Consider the following 20,792-nt stretch of genomic DNA (forward strand, 5'->3'; position numbering starts at 1 on the left):
GGAAATAGATGGGGAAACAGTGGAAACAGTACCAGACTTTATTTTTCTGGGCTCCAAAATCACTGCAGATGGTGACTGCAGCCATGAAATTAAAAGACGCTTAACTCCTTGGAAGGAAAGTTTTGACCAACCTGGATAGCATATTCAAAAGCAGAGACATTACTTTGCCAACAAAGGTTCGTCTAGTCAAGGCTATGGTTTTTCCTGTGATCATGTGATGTGAGAGTTGGACTGTGAAGAAGGCTGAGCACCAAAGAATTGATGCTTTTGAACTGTGGTGTTGGAGAAGACTCTTGAAGAGTCCCTTGGACTGCAAGGAGATCCAACCAGTCCATTCTGAAGGAGATCAGCCCTGGGATTTCTTTGGAAGGAATGATGCTAAAGCTGAAACTCCAGTCCTTTGGCTACCTCAAGTGAAGAGCTGACTCATTGGAAAAGACTCTGATGCTGGGAGGTATTGGGGGCAGGAGGAGAAGGGGACGCCAGAGGATGAGATGGCTGGATGGCATCACTGACTCGATGGACGTGAGTCTGAGTGAACTCTGGGGGTTGGTGATGGACAGGGAGGCCTGGCGTGCTGCGATTCATGGGGTTGCAAAGAGTCGGACACGACTGAGCGACTGAACTGAACTGAACTAAAGCTAAACATATGCAAACCTAGCCACACAGGAATACCGTTCTTAGCTATATATGAAATAGAAACGTGTGCACATGTGCCCCAAACCACAGGGACATAGCCGCCCTATACATAGTCGCGCAAACTTAAAATGATACAAAAATCCATCAACAGAATGAATTCATATATTGTGATATAGTCATACAGTGGAATAATATTAATACATATAAAGATTAATAAACGACATGAAGCAACATGAATACAGCTCAGAAACGTGATGTGCATTTTTCTGGAGATATGTTATAGTCAATAAAAACAACACAAAACAAACAAAAAATGTCTGTGAGCAGGGGTATAGGGGGATGTCTGAGAGCCAGGGCATTATAGACCTCACCTCCCCTTGACACTCAGGAAATGGGCAGGAAGTACTGCTCAGAGGCCCTCCTGGACCACCTTGAGGGGTCCTCCCCCCTGCCATTTGGGGATCCTTGAGGGGCTCTGGCATTTCCTTTTAGAATACGTCATGGGGCCATATGTAATTCTCCATGCTGTTTGAAAAAGGTCTTCCACAGTGAAGGCCATGCTGGGACTCAGCACCCCAGGCTTCTGGCCAGCATCTTTCTCTAGAATAATTGCTTTCCCTATAGAATTATCACTGGTAGTGGTGGTGTTTGGTCACTAAGTCATGTCTAACTCTTTGCAACCCCATGGACTGCTGCACGCCAGGCTTCCCTGTCCTTCACTATCTCCCGGAGTTTGCCAAAACTCATGTCCATTGAGTCAGTAATGCCATCTCACTATCTCATCCTCTGTCACTCACTTCTCCTCCTGCCCTCAATCTTTTCCCAGAATCAGGGTCTTTCCAGTGAGTTGGCTCTTCACAAGTAGCCAAAGTATTCTCTCTGGTGTTGGCCTAAGCAATTGCTCATGGAGGTCTTTAGCTCCTCCTCTCCCCAACTTCAAAGTGCCTATCTGGCCATTGTGGAGTAGAGGGGAAATCACCTAGGCAATAGGGAAGCGAGACTAGTGGAGCCCCAAAGCCCAGGGGAGAAGGACTCAGGCAGAAGTTACTGTGACCAGCTGACGGGGTTAGAACCCAAGGCATGAATGAACTTGACCCACTGTGGGGAGTTGTATCCAGGAACATGTGGAGACATGGCCTCAAGACCATTCTAGGATATTCATGATCCACAGCCTCTCTGGTGGCATCGCTTGCAAGTCATTTGTGAATTGAGTAACATAAAATGAATCATGCTCCTGCTAGGGACACATGCTTTCTCTAAGTTATTTAAAAGTAGCTCGTGTTTGTAACACAGATATGATCCTATACCTGTAGTACTGGGAAGAGTACTGCCTGTAACCAGTGGAACTGGTATCCACATGTGTAGGTATGTAAAACATGGGCTACTCAATTCTACCTACAAGCAGAGAACAGCCTCCTAATCCTGGCCACTCTGGCCATCACCACAGAGACCCTACGTAGAGGCTGAGAGTTGGAAAGTTCATTGGAGGTCACCTGGTCCAGCCTCCCCCAACCAGAGGGCTTGGTCCATGATTCCTGGACCTAGGACATAAAGTAAGTGGAGTTAAAATGTCTATTCAGTTCTCCTGGGTCAATTCCTACATGAAAGGGGAAAATAGCAGTAGATAATCCTGTAGCTTTCCAGAAGCAACATGGCCTTATGGGTCTCTGTGGCTTCAACTCTGAGGAGGTTAAATGCTAATAAAAAGCCCTGTCTGGAACTAGAGGGTAAGTATAAGCTCTAGGTATCAGGATATTTCTGGTTTGCATCTCTACTTAAAAAGACAGTAAGGTAGTGTTGCGTTCTCTTCCCCCAGACCCCACAGGGAAGATCCCAGAATCTCAAGCATTTTGTTTCAAAATGTTGAGTTCCTTTTGTGGAGGGAGGAACATAAACAGTTTTGGTGTTTGATTTGTGTGTGTGTGTGTGTGTGTGTGTACACAAAGAAAGGTTGCTCCTTCCCTCTCACCTCCCCACATTACAAGTCTCTGCCTCTTTCTCTGAACTTGTAACTTTCAGCATTGTGCCAGGGGGCATGCAGTTTCTAGGTTGTCAGTTTTCCAAGGTCATCCTTTGAGACTAGCTGACTGCCGGATGCATCAGTAATAAGTCAGACAAGGGTTTCTTCGGCTGACTTATTTGGCTCTTCCCCTCTGATCTGAACCTGCTGAGGAAGTTTCCGTGTATCCTGTAGCCTGTTTAGTGACTGTGAATACCGAAAAGAAAATGAAAGCTGAGTTTAATAATTCCTGGTGCCTGTTCCTTATCTGCTCTCCCCTTCCTCCCTGTCCTTTGATGAGTGTGAAAGGACATGACAGTGTCTGGAGGAGTTGGTGGAGAAAAACAGTGGCCTGTGGGTTGGAACTCAGAGAAAGAGGTTATCCTAGGATGAAATACAAACCATATCACATTGATTTTCCCTTTGGGGGCCCGGATATCACATCCTTCCATTTCCCTCTAGTCCCTGCCCGCCATCGACAGGGAAGCATTAACAGGGAATAATCAATGGCGCTCTGTCCTGAAAATAAAAGGCTTGTCATGTCTCTCCATTTGGTGGAATGGATGTGGGACCAGAGGTCATGTGGCCAGCTTCCATCTGTCTCCTGACACAGGCACTGACTCAGACATGCTTTCCATCCAGAGGGCTGCAGCCCGCAGCCAGGTGATTGCAAACTCTCTACGGGCATCAAGAGAAAACATGACTTCAATTTCTTTGAACTCTTGGGTTAGGAGCTCAGCTAACTATCAAACATGGCAGCTTAGGAGTGGCTTTACTGAACTTTAACTTCTGGGTTACATAATGGATCGATGTCCCTTAATATGATAGATGCTATGCTTGCTGTCAGAACAAGGCTGTGTATTCATGGTTTCATGATAGAATCACAGAAATTCAGAATTGACAGGGACTTAAATCTGTGGCCCGGCCCTATTCCCCATCCGATTTATGAAATTTATATAATTTACCCCATCAGGTAAACCCAATGGTTTCCTGAATACTACTGCCTCACAGTGCTGCTCATCCATTGTCAGAAAACTCAACTCTTAGAAAGTATGTTCTCACACTAGCCCAAATCTGTTCTATGCTGCTTGTGGACATCACTCATAATTTCCTCTTCAAATGCCCCTCCACTTTCACTTAGATCCTATTTGCACTTGGTTCCCAACCTCTTCTGATTCTTTCCCATTCATAATCCTGTTAAGTTCCTTTAGATTTAACCCTTATATTTGGTTACTCATCAAAGAGTCTGGTTTGGAAGCATACCCCTGGTCCTTCTCCTTTCAAATTCCTTGAGTAGCCTTCCTGCTCCTGCCTAATCCCCCATCATCAGCCCAGAGGTAAGTGAGAGGCATCCCCTTCCATTTTCTGTGCTGGTGGTCAGTAAGCGGGCTTTGGAAGACATCCTTTGGATTAGTTTTAAAACAGCTCTAATCTAAAATCTCTTTGCATTTCTAATACATGCTGCAAAGCTGTTTGTCTACCCTGTGCTCATATGATTTGATTATATTTGGATCTACATGAAGAACAGTACAATTACTATTACTATTCCATTTTGTCTTGTTAGATTGGTTTGTGGATCCACCTTTTTAAGATCCTGAATATCCTGCCGTTGCAAGCGTGTACCTTCATCTGCAGCTTTGGTTTTCCTGCACTTTGATAAGCATACATTTTTCTGTCTTGCTCTCCATCACTGGCAAAAATGAGAGGATGGCATCCAGGACAGGGTCCTTGAATAACCTTTAAAAACTTCCTTTAGTTAATATCTCTGAGGCAATCCCACTGGGTATGGTAGTTACTGACTCCCCTAATTAAACTAGCAGCTGTGCTATATTTTTAATTTTTATTTGTTTAAACTGAAGTATAGTTGATTTACAGTGCTGTGTTAATTACAGCTGTTCAGCAAAGTGATTCAGTTGCATGTGTATATACATTCTTTTTAAAAAAATATTTTCCATTATGGTTTATCATGGAATATTGACTACAGTCAGAAAAGGCAATGACACCCCACTCCAGTACTCTTGCTTGGAAAATCCCATGGATGGAGGAGCCTGGTAGGCTGCAGTCCATGGGGTCGCTAAGAATTGGATACAACTGAGCGACTTCACTTTCACTTTTCACTTTCATGCATTGGATAAGGAAATGACAACCCACTCCAGTGTTCTTGCCTGGAGAATCCCAAGGATGGGGGAGCCTAGTGGGCTGCCGTCTATGGGGTCACACAGAGTCGGACATGACTGAAGTGACTTAGCATATTGACTATAGTTATTTGTGTTATACTTTAGTACCTTGAAACCCCTCCTTTCCCCAACCCCCTGCCCACTGGCAACACTTAGTCTGTTCTCTATGTCCCTGATTCTGTTTCTGTTTCATTTGTGTCACATATTTTGTGGAACATTTTAGATTCCACATAAGTGATATCATATGGCATTTCTCTTTCTGACTGACTTCACTTAGTGTGATAATCTCTAGTTGCATATGCTGTTTTCTTAATAATGATGATTACTTTACTGAGCCTTACTATGTGCCAGACTTGTCTCATTTAATCTGCATAATAACCAGTGGAGTTGGTACTGTCACTATTCCCATTAAACAGATAAGACACAAAGAGGTTAATTAAGTTGCCTGAGACCACCGAGCAGAGCCAAAATTTGACCCCAAGTGTTCTGATGGAGTCTGTGCTGTTGCCCATTCTTATGTCGGTATCTCATCCACTGCACTGTGAAATTCCATGTCATGTGTGGGTACTCTGGGACCTTGAGCAGCTGCAGGCTTATGCAAGCCAGTGTGAGAGCTAGATCAAAGTCACCGTGAGCATGGAGCCCCACCATGGGGACCCGTTCCAGCTTGCCTTCCACCCGCCGCCTTCACTGTGGCTTGCTCATTGGCTCCCCTGATTTCCCTGAGATTGGGTTTGATGGGGCTGGAAGTAGATGGTTGAGATCCATTTTCCTTCCCAACTTGAGGACCAAATGAGAGACAGACCCAGTTATCAGAGAGATGGAGACCAAGATGCCGGCTTAGCCCATCCCACCCTGTTACTACCTAACAGACCGGCGACTCCCACTGGGCAGGCAGGCTTCAAGAGAACCCAGGGGGGCTGATGGACACTCTCTGCTCCTTCTCAAAGTGCGCCAGAGAAGTTTCGCTCCTTCTGTCCAATTAATAATATTAAGCCTTTTGTGGCACCTTTCCATTTGTGAATCACTTTGCTGTGCATTCTCTCATTCAGTCCTATCTCAACTCTCTCATGGGTAAAGGAGTGTTTTCTCGCTAAAATACTCCACATATAAGCACAGGCCCAGAAGGCAGATTACCCCAGGGGTCCAAACGTAGTTCATTCACCTTATTTCCAGCAACATTTCTGTTCTTTGGGGATCTGTCCTCCTCTGCTCTCACTTCATGAAGTTTAGATGAAATGTCTCCTCCCCTTCTCCAGGCTCAAGGGGTGGGCCCACTAAATGGAAGGTTGGGACAGTGAGTTCCACTGCTAGCCATCTTGAGTCATGAAACAAGGACAGTGTCCCCTCCACCAGAGACAACAGCACATCCACGTGTTCCAGCAGGAGGGCCTGACCAGACAGGTCAGCGGGAGTGCCTGACCTGACCAGGTGAGTCCTGCTCATCCTTGCCTGGCCTCTCCACCTTCCTACTAATTCCACAAGTTCTCCCAGACTTACCATACTTCTTCCACTGTTCCCCTTAAAATTATGAGAGAGTCTATTGCTTGTTGCAATATAACTAAAAAGAATAAAGTACCGGTTTTGGTTGTTACCAGGTTCTGACCTAGCTTTCCTTAATTCAGCTTTAGGTCCCCATTAACACAACTTTCCAGGTTTCCTGGGTGATGCCTCTGACACATATCCACATCCATAAGGACAGTCAGCCTTGTGCCTGAAGGAAGGGGATCAGGAAATCCCTTTGTTGAATTATAGATATGCCATATCAGAGAGCCTAACAATCATGACAAAGACAGAAATGATGTCAATCTGATGTTTCGTGGGTATGTTTATACATGAATCCATACAGCATCCTGAGGTTCACCATTTTGTATTCTAGTGCTTGGAGCTTACTTGGAATTGGATACTCTTGTTTGGGTGGCAGTAATAAGCTCCTTTATTTGCAAAGTAAACTAGCAGTGGGACATTTAGCAGATCTGTTAGAACCTTAGCCTCCTCATCTGTAAGATGAATGGAACAGTTAATCCCTCCCACTTACAATTTCAAGCTTCTGTATGCAGCTTTACCATTTAGCATTTATTCTCACTTGCTCCAACTATACTTGTTTGCTGCAAAGAACAGGCAAGAATTTGTATGAAGATACTTAGTGAAACATAATGCATTAGATCTACGCCACCCTTGTTACAAAAGCCCCAACCTGCATCTTCTAGAATCTTCTGTTCTTCCAGTTACATCCAAGATCCTTGACAATAATTTAGCAATCCCATTTGCTAGAGTTATCAGCATCTAGGAAAATAATTCATTGAGGTAAGCGACTTTAATTCATTAGAGTAGCTGGAAAACAGGTGCACTTTTTATAATCTCTTCACTCAGGGCTTTGATTCCTTCTTATCAACATTTGTGTTACACATTTCATGGTAAAAGATTTTATTGGACAGTAAAGAGGGAAGCAAATTAGGGGATGTAGAAGTTCTGCCTTATTTCTGATAAAAATCTCTATCATTCCACAACAGTGCCCATGGCATCTTTTTCTTTGACTTGCCCTAAACTTAAAACAGCAGAAACCATTTTTAATGCCTTGGCTCTTTTGCAAGTCTCCCCTTATTGCTGGCTTCAGCCATCTGACCCTTTAACCACAACTCATCTTGTTCATTAAAGTTTTTATTCACATTCAGCTCTGCTAAGATTTTGAAGAACAGAAGCCCCTGAGAATAGAGGCAGTGTTTGGGAAAGTGTTTTGAGTACTGTGTCAACTCAAGGCCCCATTGCTTCACCTAAGGACTGAAGGCTCTGCTGTTAGTGTTAATCTGGAAGTGATCCAAAGGGTTTGCCAGGGCACAGCCCCCATTATAGACACACATCACCTTGTCATCACGGACTTCTCTTCTGTAGCACTGCCTGTCACTGTTCGCAGAGTTATGTAGGTCCCTTGTTTCGTGTTTCTTCTCTCTACCCTTTATATTTGTGCTTGTCAGAGTTCCTCTTGCAGCTGCTTAGATTTCCTTACAGTCCGTCTTCCTTTCTTTCCTTTTGGTGACATTTTTAGTTTTATAGTCAGGTTTGAGCTTTTGAGAGTTTCCCATTCACGAGCTACCTTATGCTATGGAATCATTGCCAGAACTGAGGGATTAAACACACATTTCTGATTATCAAAGTAAGTTATACTTATTGGCGTACTATGGGCCATTTAAGTTTAGAGAAGTAGTAAAATCTCCAACACCACAGTTCAAAAGCATCAATTGTTCAGAGAAGTAGAAAAAACAAAATCACAATCTTACTAGCCCAGAACAGCTACCCATTGGCATTTTGGTGTACTTCATTTACACATTATTCTACCTGTATTTCAAAATCTTACATGTGTGTAGTAAAAATACCATATATCAAACTTTTAGTTTTAGACATGTAACATACCCTCCCTCTTAGTAACACAAATTCTTTATGATTGCTACATTTAATATCTGCATAATATTGCATAAGTCTGTTCCATTATGGAACACTGAAGTCATACCTGGGAAATTTTTTTTTAATAGATAACCCCATGTGAGGTTAGAGGGGGCACAATCCACAAGACTGCCTTAACTTCTGACACTAACTGCAAAGTTAGGGAACAGTTCACATGACCACCCTCACTTGTGACACCCTTGTAAATTTAGGGGTCCTCAAGACCACCTTGAGTTTCCATAATTCACTGTAGGACTCACAGAACTCACTGATGGCTGTTATACTTGTGGCCATGGTTTATCACAGCTCAAAATAAAGATGAAAATCAGCCAGAGGAAGAGCTTCCAGCAGTCTTCTTCCCATGGAGTCACAGACAGTGTTACTTTTCCGGCAACGGTGTGTAACATGTATCAGTACTGCCAACCAAGGAAGCTCACCTGAGCCTTGATGTCCAGAGATTACAGGTAAACCATACCCAGAGGCTCCCTGGGAGAATGCCCCTTTAGTCTCCAGTCCTTCCAGACACAGAGTGGACACCAGTTAGCCCAACAAAAAATGTGAAAGTCACTCAGTTGTGTCCGACTCTTTGTGACCCCATGGACTACACAGTCCATGGAATCCTCCAGGCCAGAACCCTGGAGTGGGTAGCCATTCCCTTCTCCAGGAGATCTTCCCAGCCCTGGGATCAAACCCAGGTCTCCCGCATTGCAGGGGGATTCTTCACCAGCTGAGCCACCAGGGAAGCCCCTACTTGGCCCAAAGCACCCATCATAAATCACAGCGTTAGACTTTCCAGTGGCCAGGGCTGGACTGCTCTTTGGTATACGTCTGGTAGTGACTATCTTTGTGCATAAGTTTTGTCCATTTTGAGGGCTATTCCTTTAGGGTAAATTCCTAGAAATGGAATTATTGGATCAACGGATATTGAACATTTAAGACCCTTGATACATATTATCAAGATGATTTCTTACACTCCACCCCCTCTCCATCCCCACCCAGCAGCACATCGAGCCCCTGTTTCATCACATCCTCATTTTGCAATGGGTACTGTCACGTAAAAAAATTTCTGGCAATTTGATAGACACAAAGTGATCTAACATGGTTTTTGCTTGTCTGTGATTACTAATGGGGCTTCTCTGGTGGCTCAGATGGTAAAGGATCTGCCTGCAATGCAGGAGACCTGGGTTCGAGCTCTGGGTAGGGAAGATCCCCTGGAAATGACTAATAATGATTACCAATAAGGGTATATACTCATGCTTATTTTTAAGCTTTTATTATACAGGATCTTGAGTATCTATGAAAGCTTAGTAACTTAATGAACTCCCGTGTGCCCATCATCCCAGCCCCACATCAGCCTCTGGGGCTCCTACCTCATTCATAGCTCTACCTTCTCTTATTCCCGTAGCTTTGTAAAGAAAAATCTCTTAGCATATCATTTTATCTTTTATATTTCAGATGAATTTCTAGAAGGTAAGGGCTCGTTAAAAGTCCACAAATATAATTTCAAAAAGTAATAATTTCTTAATGTCTTCAAATATCCAATTGATATTCAAGTTTCCAATTGTTTCATAATCAACAGGTTTTTTAAACATTAAAAACATCAGGATCCAAATGCAGTCCAGATACTGAGGTTTGCAGGTATAGTTTTAAATCTCACACGTTCTTTAATTTCCAGACTCTCTCACCCTCCTGCTTCTCTGCCTCCCTCTTAGAGGTAACTTTGTTCTCGCCTCCCTCTAAGACACGGCTTGTTCACGGCTGTCCTCCCTATGTTTATACCTTTGTGTAACCCCCTCCCCTTGACTGACTTCCTTCTACAAATACAATACGGTAAAGGCAATGGCTGTGGCACCCATGATTATGCTATGTGAGACACCATCTTGCTGGCCACCTTTCTCTTCCTCGGTCTCCCTCTCCTCGCCACCCCACCCTCTCTCTGTTGCTGGCTTTGGAGAAGCTAGCTGCAGGAAGCAAGCAGATCAGGTGACAAGGGACAGTGCTCAGTCGCTAGGAGATGAGGGTAGATTCCAGCAAGAAACTAAAACCCACACTCTGGAAACTACAAGGACATGATATCCGCTAATAATCTGAAGGAGCCTGGCAGCAGGTCCCTTGGTTGAGCCTCTGAAGAGAGCACAGCCCTAAGTGACACCTGAGGCCCTTCAGCAAAGAACTCAGACTGTGTGCAGACTTCTGACCCACAGAGACCATACAGCGTGAATGTGTCTTTAAAGATGCTACTGAAAGTTGCTCAGTCACGGCCAACTCTCTGTGAGCCCGTGGACTATAGCCCACCAGGTTCCTCCATCCATGGGATTTCCCAGGCAAGAACACTGGAGTGGAGTGCCATTTCCTTCTCCAGGGGATCTTCCTGAACCAGGAATCGAACCCGTGTCTCCTGCATTACGGGCAGACTCTTCACCATCTGAGCCCCCATATGCTAAGTTTGTGGTAGTTAGTTAAATGGCATAGAAAATGAATATGGTGGATGTTTGCTAAGCCTCAGTTTAATACTGAAGGCTAGTTAAGAACTGGTCAGATACTCTGCCTCTAGCTGAATGAGTCTTGCAGCCTTTGACCAGATGGTCAAATATCACCATCACCACCATATTGCCTTGGAGGTGGTAGTGTGACCCCTATGGGCACTGGTTGAGTTGGCCAGATCCTCCTCCTAGCCAGGATGACTGTGGTATACTCCACCCAACTTGCCTTCCCTGCTGCTTCCCCCATGATCTCCTCTTGGCCTGCTTCCCCTGACCTTAGGATGAGCTTCTGGAGGGTAAGCCTCATGAGAACTCTAAGGATTTCCACCTTCTCCATATGCCCGTGCTTCCTTCTGTTGTGGACGACACTGAGTGTGTGGGTTTTGGGTGTCTACCTTGCACTTTATTCACACTGTGACTATCTCTGCCTTTGATATAATTTGTCTTCTCCTCTCTACACCGCTCCCCTAGTCTGATTTCTGGATGGTTGTGAACTGCTCCCAACAAAAAGCTTTTGAGGGGGACATAAGCCTGCGTTCTTGAGCTGACCCCGTGTGCTCACCACGCGTACAGGCCACCCTGGGAATCTTCCTTGCCTCCCACCTGCAGGGGCAGCTCTACTCTTCGTCTCCAGGTCCCTGGGCTTCACAAACCCTCTGTTCCTAGTGCTCTTTCCACCACCTCCCCTATTCCATCCAGCCTGGTGTTTAAAAACAAGCCTTGTCAGAATATGCCATTCAATCGGTTTTCTTTTTTTTTCTTGTAAAATGAGGAAGTGAGGACTAGCCATAAGACCGCAGGTGAATAATGAAAGAATTCCTCCCAGCTGTTCAGGGATATATATTTTCCTGCAGTGGAGCGAGACGGATTCCCATCGCAGCTCAGGGACCTGTTCCATGAAGCCTGTCATCTGTCATGCCCCTGGGGGAAGGGGAAGGTGCAGAGGTGTCATTATGGATGTAACTGGTCTCAGAAGGGACTGATCAAGGTTGACACTGCAGTTCTGATGGAGCTGTGGATGGAAATTTTCCTGGCTGGGGGAGTGGGCCGCTCCACACAGCCCCCACCACCCTGTTCCGTGGCTGACTCCTGAGTCCTTTCCAGTCAGCCTGCCTTGAAGCTGAAATAAGTCCCTCCAAGACAGCTACCCAGGGAAGATACCCTTGACCTGTTCCAAACTAGATAGGAAATCAAAGCAATATTCTTTCAGTTTTGCAATAAGCCTGAACCAGAGGCCTTTAATTGTCTATGCTTCCCTGTCCTGAAGCCAGCCCGTCTCCCTGGGAACTCTGAGCCAAGTGGAAGCAGGGTGGTCTGTCCCTGTAGCTGGTTCGTTATACTCAAAGGGAGAAAGGCTTGGGTCCAGAAGGTAGGCCAGTTTTGTGTGGATGCCGACTTAGTCTTTAGACAAAGGAAGACAAAAGTAGGTCCATTTCATGAGATGGAGAAGCTAGAACCCAATTTCCTCTCCGCCTCCCCCTTTCTCAACTCTGGAAACCAACTTGCACAAAGCTTTTCTGCCACTAACAGCTGTCTTTCCCTGTGTTTGCTCTTGCTTTTTCGAAGGCTGATCTGGATTGCTATGCCCTCGGCCACCACTGCTGGAGGGGGTCAGGGAAGTTCCCATTGGACCGGTGGCTTGTCACCCTTCTGCTCCTCCCAGGTTTTCAGTTTGCTTGGGAAAAGAATCCCTCCACCTTTTGAATTCATATCGCCAGTCTTGTTCCTAAAAGGATTAGAGATGTCTGACAAAACTACGAACAAGGCAGCAAGGTAGTCGGTCAGGGAGCAACATCAGGCAGGGGAAATAGAGGTAGGAAAACAAGACAGCCACACGAGGCTGTTCTACCAAAGGCCGATTGATGTGCACTTGCTAATTTGATTCTGAGTTTTCCAGAAGAAGGAAGCATAATTGACAATTCCCTTCTCAGTGTCTAGGAGATAAAAGCAAATGAGTTGTTTGGGAGAAAGTTCTGAAGCACCAGACACATCTCTGGTGGGATGTTTGTTCCCTCGAAGATGTGAACAACGCCCTCAGTAATGCTGAGTGTCGTGGGGCATAGGATTGTTGAAAATGTTTAACTTTAAGGCTGTCTTGAAGATCACTGGTGTTTGAATTCTCTGATTGTCTTAAGAATTGATGTCTTAGGGAACCAGGACTGAAATACATGATTTTTCTTTCCTCCTCCCTCTCCTTTTCTTCTGTGCCTCCCTCACACTGCCTTATTCTTCTTAAAAGACTAGACATTTTCCACTTTCTGGAAATCAAGGAACCTAGGCTCTGCTGCTAATTCTAAGCAGTTATCTGACTACGAGCCACACGTCCTGATCTCTGTGTTTCTACCATTGTTTGTGCACAAACAAGAGTAAATGAAACGTATCCAGTCCAGTTACTTAACCAAGTGATTATCAATTACATGCTGTAAGTTGAGGGTAGGATTTTTCTAAAGCTTGAACAAATATCAGAATCTCCTAAAATGCTTGTTAAGACACAAATGGCCAGGCTCCACCTCCAGAGTTTGACTCAGTAGGTCCAGGTGGATCTGAGACTTTGCATTCCTCCTAAGTTTCTAATAGTGCTGTTGCTCTTTGTCCACGGATCAAGCTTTGAGAACCCCTATTCCAGAAAACAGAGAAGACAATGGCAACCCACTCCAATACTCTTGCCTGGAAAATCCCATGGACGGAGGAGCCTGGTAGGCTGCAGTCCATGGGGTCACTAAGAGTCGGACACGCCTGAGCGACTTCACTTTCACTTTTCACTTTCATACACTGGAGAAGGAAATGGCAGCCCACTCCAGTGTTCTTGCCTGGAGAATCCCAGGGACGGGAGAGCCTGGTGGGCTGCCGTCTATGGGGTCACACAGAGTCGGACACGAGTGAAGTGACTTAGCAGCAGCAGCAGCAGCAGCATTCTAGAAAAACTTCCTTTTCCCTAAGCCATCCTAAGCTGGGCAGCCAGTTAATGTACATCTGGGAGTTCCCATCCCATTTTTTTCATGTTCAAAATGAAAAAGGGAAAACCAGCCAAAAATAGCCTCCGTCTTCCGGCTTTATTCTTAACCCAAACTAGGGCTCTGTCTGGACACAGTTTAGAGTAGCTCCCTGTGGAGTCGCAGGGGCACAGATTTAGAACTTGTGAGCATACATACTCTATACAGACTAGTGCTGGATTTTTCCACAGTTCTCATTGGGCAAAAAGCCATGAGATAATGCTTAGATGCTAGAGAAAGTTCTCAAAATGAGAGAAACATTATCCACATGTGTGGAAAACATGTCAATACAGGTGGCGGGCTAAAAGATTTAATTTGCTGAGGAAAGATCCAGGCTCTATTCCCAATACTGTCATCTGAAACTAAAAGAACTTGCTAGTCAGCATTCATTTTGGCCAGAGTCTGGCCAGTTTCATCAACTGAAGAGGGCTTAGAGAGGACAAAGAGCATGTAGGGACATGATTTTTTAGCCACCTAACACCTTGCATTCCTAGGGCAGTTGGCCACTCTGGCTGTTGTGTGTGTGTTCAGTTATATCCAACTCTTTGCAACCCCTTGGACTGTAGCCAACCAGGCTCCTCCATCCATGGGATTTTCCCAGCAAGAATTCTGGAGTGGGTTGCCATTTACTTCTCCAGGGGATCTCACCAATCCAAGGATCAAACCTGTGTCTCCTCTGTCTTCTGATTCTTTACCTCTGAGCCACCTGGGAAGATGTTATTAAAAGTCTAATTTTCTTCTGTTAATCAGTCTCATGTCAGTTTAATTCTTAGATCAGCCAGAAGAATCTAGAAGGGTAGAGGAAAATTTCTTCCTCTCCAACATGGCATGTCTTTCCAGTTCAAGTCATTGTGTTTCTCTAATGTTTTAGATCTTTTATAGGAGTGTATGAAGTTTTGGTAATCTTATTCCTAAGTATTTTATCATTTCTGTTGCTATTGTTAGTTTTCCCCTCTCTTCCCCCACCCCCCACTTTATATCTTTATATGTAGTCTCATTTTTATTGATGAAAATACAGATTTCTAAATAAATGCATGCCCACTGTACCAAAAAACAGTATGGTACTGCGTAAAGTCAGATACATAGGTCAATGGAACAGAATTGAGAGTCCAGAAATAAACTCAAGCATATACAGTCAACACATTTTTGACAAGGGCACCGAGAATACACAATGGTAGAAGGATAATGTCTTCAATAAATGATGCTGGGAACATGATATTTACATACAAGAGAGTTAAATCAGACTCATCTTACATCATAAACAAGAATCAACTTTAAATGGATTAAAGACCTGAAATGAATATAAGACCTGAAACCATAAAAACTCCTAGAAGGAAATATATGGGAAAAGCTTCTTGATGTTGCCCTGGTGATGATTTTTTGAATACAACATCAAAAGCAAATATAAACAAGTAAGACTATATTGGACTAAAAAACATCCACACAGGATTTTCCTCGTGGTCCATTGGTTAAGAAATCCACCTGCCAATGCAAAGGACATGGGTTCAGTCCCTGGTCTGGGAAGATTCCACACGCCACAGGGCAACTAAGCCCGCGCACCATGACTACGGCACCCCTGCCCTAGAGCCTGCGCTCTGCAACAAGAGAAGCCACCACCACGAGATGGCTGTGCACTGCAGCTAGAGAAGCCTGTATCAGCAACGAAGACCCAGCGCAGCCAAACGTAAGTAATAAATAGAAATATATTTTAAAAAGCATCTACAACCAACACAGTGAAAAAGCAAGCAATCACCACAATGAAAAAGCAACCTATGGACCGAGAGAAATATTTGCAAACCATGTATCCAATGAACCGCCGATATCCAAAAAATGCAAAGGAACTCGTACAACTCAACAGCGAAAAAAGCTAAACCATCCGATCTAAAAAAAAAAAGAAAAAGATCAAAGGACCTGTTGGGCTGCACCTGCAGGCCTGCAAGCTTTGTAGGAAAACAACGGCATCTCACTGCAGACCCAGCCATCAGACTCATTTCATAGTGAGGCCACCATTGTCACCCAGTCTGCAAACAGATTTCCCTCTACTCAGACTAGGGGTGAAATGGAAGATGTTTAACAGGCATAATACAAGGGAGACCATGATCATTAAGCAGAATACAAGCCATGGCAGCACTCTGAGGTAACACCGCCCCAACCTGAGGTCTCTGTCCTGGCCAGCCCTTTCAGTCCCCACAGTTGATGCCAAGTACTGGAGAGGTGGATTAACAGCAGAGCACAGGGTTAATATGATGGTGCCTAGCCTCCTGAGTGGTCTTGAGTGGGGCAGGTAGAAGGTGAAATCTAAGTTCTCTTCTACTCCTGTTCCCCACGGGGTGCAAACCCAAACCACCAGGGACCTATCCTCCTGTCCCACGGCTTTTTATAATGTGATCCCCCAGGTGGGTCCTGTGGCAAGAGGAAACCTGAGTCACTGTCCTGACCGATAGTTGGCAGGGGTCCCTCCGTGGTCAGGGGTTGAACTCGGATGGTGTTGACTAGTTGCCTCTGTGGGTTAACACAGCACGGCACCAGGATGACTGCTCCTGGGATGTTCAGTTACAGCAGTAGGGCTCCAGTCAGCCCTCTGCTCCTTGTGTTAGGAGAGCAGGTTTCCCATCTCAACTCTTGTTTAGGTAGTTTGTTCATCTTTCCAATTAGCCAGACAGTGGTGGGGCTGTGGACAGGTGGAAGTGCCAGTGTTTGTCATTTTTATCAGCCCATTTCTGAACTTCATGGCTGTTAAAGAGGATTCCTGGGTTGCTATCCAATGGAGTGGGGGGGAGGCAGCCCTTACATTATACACAGCTGTTTCAGACCCTGAATAATGATTTTCTGCATTACTTGATGACCCAGGTAGACCATTAGTAAGGTCTTCCACCTGCTATAATGCTCTGTAGATGCACAGGGCTGGTACCCATCACACTCTATGACAGCTCTGCCTACATCTGTAGCTGCCCCAGAGGCCCAAGGATACTCTTACTACTTTGCTCTTGCCACAGGACCCAAGCAAACCCTTCTAGGTAACTGGCCATGTCCAACTCACAAGTCTGTCCCTGAATCAATATCCCTACAGCCTGTGTCCATAACTATTTAGGGGTCAGATAACACCTAAGTATTTGACAGATAATCTCAGTCCTTGAGATTTTGTCTGTGTTCACCAGCCACCCCCGTGGAGTCAGACGAGCCAGGACCTTGGGGCTGCTACTTTTAAGCTAGAAAGAGACTCTGAGGTTTAACAGGACGCCACCAATATAATAGAAGAGAAAGATGTCTCCCGTAGTGGTCAGCTGCCACAGGGCCCTGCATGCTGGTGGACGGCCACCTCGGGATTACCCCTGCAATTTTCCATTCCCTTCCATATTTCTTGACATCTCAGTGCTCATGGGAGTTACCTTGGCCTCCTGACTGGCTCTTCAGTGGTTGGGCCGCACCCTACAGGCCAACAAACCTTGTAGTTGCCCAGCCTGGGGACTGAAGACAGAGCCTGGAGTCGGTGAAAGAGACATCAATGGATTATTGGATGGGGATCTTACCGGCCTGTACCAAAAGCTCCTGGAGTGACACTCACTGTGTACGGTGGCCAGCAAACAGACCATGGCGGCCGCTGTTGCTTCTTGGTGGGGAAAGAGGCTGCTGCTGCTAAGTCACTTCAGTCGTGTCTGACTCTGTGCGATCCCATAGACGGCAGCCCACCAGGCTCCCCCGCCCCTAGGATTCTCCAGGCAAGAACACCGGAGTGGGTTGCCATTTCCTTCTCCAATGCATGAAAGTGAAAAGTGAGAGTGAAGTTGCTCAGTCATGTCTGACTTTTCGTGACCCCATGGACTGCAGCCTACCAGGCTCCTCTGTCCGTGGGATTCTCCAGGCAAGAGTACTGCAGTGGGCTGCCATTGCCTTCTCCAGGAAAAGAGGCTACTAACATTTATAGGGGGAATTGACATCAGGTTGGCTCATCAGTTGCCAGGGAAACCAGCAACTGGGGCACGTTTTTCAGCCCCTCAGATGAATGACCCTCAAGAGGTCAGATAGTTCCCTTTAGTAAACTAGCAGGTGCAGCCATTCTGGCCTGAGGATTAGAACAGTCACTAGCTGGGGGGAGGGGGCAAGCGTGCTTATGCGAGTAGAGTGTAGGTGAAGCCGGGACTGGCCAAGCAGGCAGCGTACAAAGAGCAAGAGGACAGCCCTCTTGAGTGGTCTGACCACACAGAAACTTGATAGACACTTTTCCCAGAGAAGATCTGCAGATGGCCACCATGAAAAGTTGTTCCACATCACTAATCATTAGGGAAATGCAAATCAGAGCTGCAGTGAACTATCACCTCACCTGTACGGGTGGCTATTATCAAAAGATAAAAGATAAGTGTTAGGCTGTGAAGGAAAGGAAACCCTGGTACACTGTTGATGGGAATATAAATTGGTATAGTCATTATGGCAAACAGTACGGAAGTTCCTCAGAAAATTAAAACTTACCAGATGACCCAGAAATCCCTCTTCTGGGTATATGCCAAAAGGAAATGAAATCAGTATTTTGACGAGATGTCTGTGTCCATTGCAGCATTATTCACAGTAGTCAAGATATGGAAGCAACTTAAGTGTCCATCAGCTGATGAGTGGACAAAGGAATGTACTGAATTACATCTATGTATCTGTTTCCTACATCATAAGTGAAACTGGAGGACATCATACAAGTGGAATAAGCCAGAAACAGGAAGAAAAAGACCGTATGATCTCACGTATATAGGGGATCTTAAAAAGTTGAATACATAGAAGCCAAAAGTAGAACCAGGGAGGGAAGGCCAGGCAAAAACAGAGATGTTGGTCAAAGGGTCCAAAGTTGCAGTTATGTAAGCTGAATAGTCTAGAGAGCTAACGTACAGAATGATGATTAAAGTTAATAATAATGTATTGTATACGGAAAATTTGGTAAGAGAATAGATCTCAGGTGCTTTTGCCATATACAAAAAAATGGTAACCTTGTAAACAGAAATGTAATTAGCTTGACTCTAGTATGAAATTAAAAGATGTTTACTCCTTGGAAGGAAAGTTATGACCAACCTAGATAGCATATTCAAAAGCAGAGACATTACTTTGCCAACAAAGGTTCGTCTAGTCAAGGCTATGGTTCTTCCTATGGTTATGTATGGATGTGAGAGTTGGACTGTGAAGAAGGCTGAGCACCGAAGAATTGATGCTTTTGAACTGTGGTGTTGGAGAAGACTCTTGAGAGTCCCTTGGACTGCAAGGAGATCCAACTAGTCCATTCTGAAGGAGATCAGCCCTGCGATTTCTTTGGAAGGAATGATGCTAAAGCTGAAACTCCAGTACTTTGGCCACCTCATGCGAGGAGTTGACTCATTGGAAAAGACTCTGATGCTGGGAGGGATTGGGGGCAGGAGGAGAAGGGGACGCCAGAGGATGAGATGGCTGGATGGCATCACTGACTTGATGGATGTGAGTCTGAGTGAACTCCAGGAGTTGGTGATGGACAGGGAGGCCTGGCGTGCTGCGATTCATGGGGTCACAAAGAGTCAGACACGACTGAGCAACTGATCTGATCTGATCTGACTCTAGTAACCATTTCACTATGTACGTTCATATCAAAACATCATGTTGTACATTTTAAATATATCTAATTTTTATTTTGAAAGAGTAAGTACAAGTTTTTACTTTCCCTTTCTCATTCTTTTCCTTATCCACTTTTAATCACCAGCCCCTCTCAAGGATAACTGCTATCCTTACTTCTAAATACATGGGTCAGTTTTGTCTATTTTTAAATTTCATGCAAATGGAAGTATACAGTGCTATGTATTTTTTCTTTTTATTTTTTTATTGAAGGGTAATTGCTTTACAGAATTTTGTTGTTTTCTGTCAAACCTCAATATGAATCAGCCATAGGTATACATATGTCCCCTCCCTCCTGAGCCTCCATCCCATCTCCCTCCCCATCCCACCCCTCTAGGTTGACACAGAGCCCCTGTTTGAGTTTCCTGAGCAAATTCCCATCGACTATCTGTTTTACATAGAGTAATGTAAGTTTCCATGTTACTCTTTCCCTACATCTCACCCTCTCCTCCCCTCTCCCCAGGTCCATAAGTCTATTCTCTATGCCTAGTGCTATGTTTTTGGTCTGGTTTCTTTAGCTTGTTATTATGTCTGTGAGATTCACTCAGTTTGTTACATGGATCAGTCGTCCGTTCTCATTGGAACAGCATTGCCCTGTATAAATATACCACAGTTTCTGTGTTCATGCTCCTGTTGATGGACACCCACGTTGTGTCCAGTTTGAGACTGTGACAGAGAGTGTTGCTGTGAACATTCTTGTCCATTCTTCTGGTGAATATACGTATGCATACATCAGGGCTAGGTTGATGGGTCATAGAGTAACCTCTTAAAAGTGTATGTTCAGTTTTGATATCTATAACGCCAAACGGTTTTTCAGATATTGTCTTCTTAGTCATCCACTTACATTTCTCACCCTCGTGTCATTCTCCCTTCAAAGAACCTACTTTGCACACAATGGATACTTAATGAAAAATCATTATATAATATTGTGTATTGCATGTGTGTGTGTTAGTTGCTCAGCCGTGTCCAGCTCTTTGCAATTCGGGGACTGTAGCCCTTCAGGCTCCTCTGTCCATGGGATTCTCCAGGCAAGAATACTGGAGAGGATTGCCATGCTCTTCTCCAGGTGTATTACATGTGTGTCTATATCTTTATCTATGCCTTTCCTTGCTGTATCTAATAGAGTTAAATATAATAATAACCCTAGTAAGTCAACAGTCAAACATGCTATGCTGGAGTCACAAAGGGTGCGAGGTCAGTTGAGGGTGACTGGGGGAGTCCCCATTCCCACCTGAAATTTGGGTCAGCAAAGGATTCATTTATCGGTGTATTGCGGTTGCCCTTTGTCTGAATTCTAGAAGTTGGTGCAACTTCTTTCTTGTGTTAGTTGACCAAATGGAAGCAAACCTTTGGAAGGAAGTGAAGTTAATGAAGAGAAAGGTTATCTTTCCTCCATAGTGGTGGAATGGGAATGAAAGGTCCATGGTAGGATGCTTGGAGA

This window comes from Bos taurus, chromosome 10, assembly GCF_002263795.3.
Source record: "Bos taurus isolate L1 Dominette 01449 registration number 42190680 breed Hereford chromosome 10, ARS-UCD2.0, whole genome shotgun sequence".
In the NCBI taxonomy this organism is placed as follows: Eukaryota; Metazoa; Chordata; class Mammalia; order Artiodactyla; family Bovidae; genus Bos; species Bos taurus.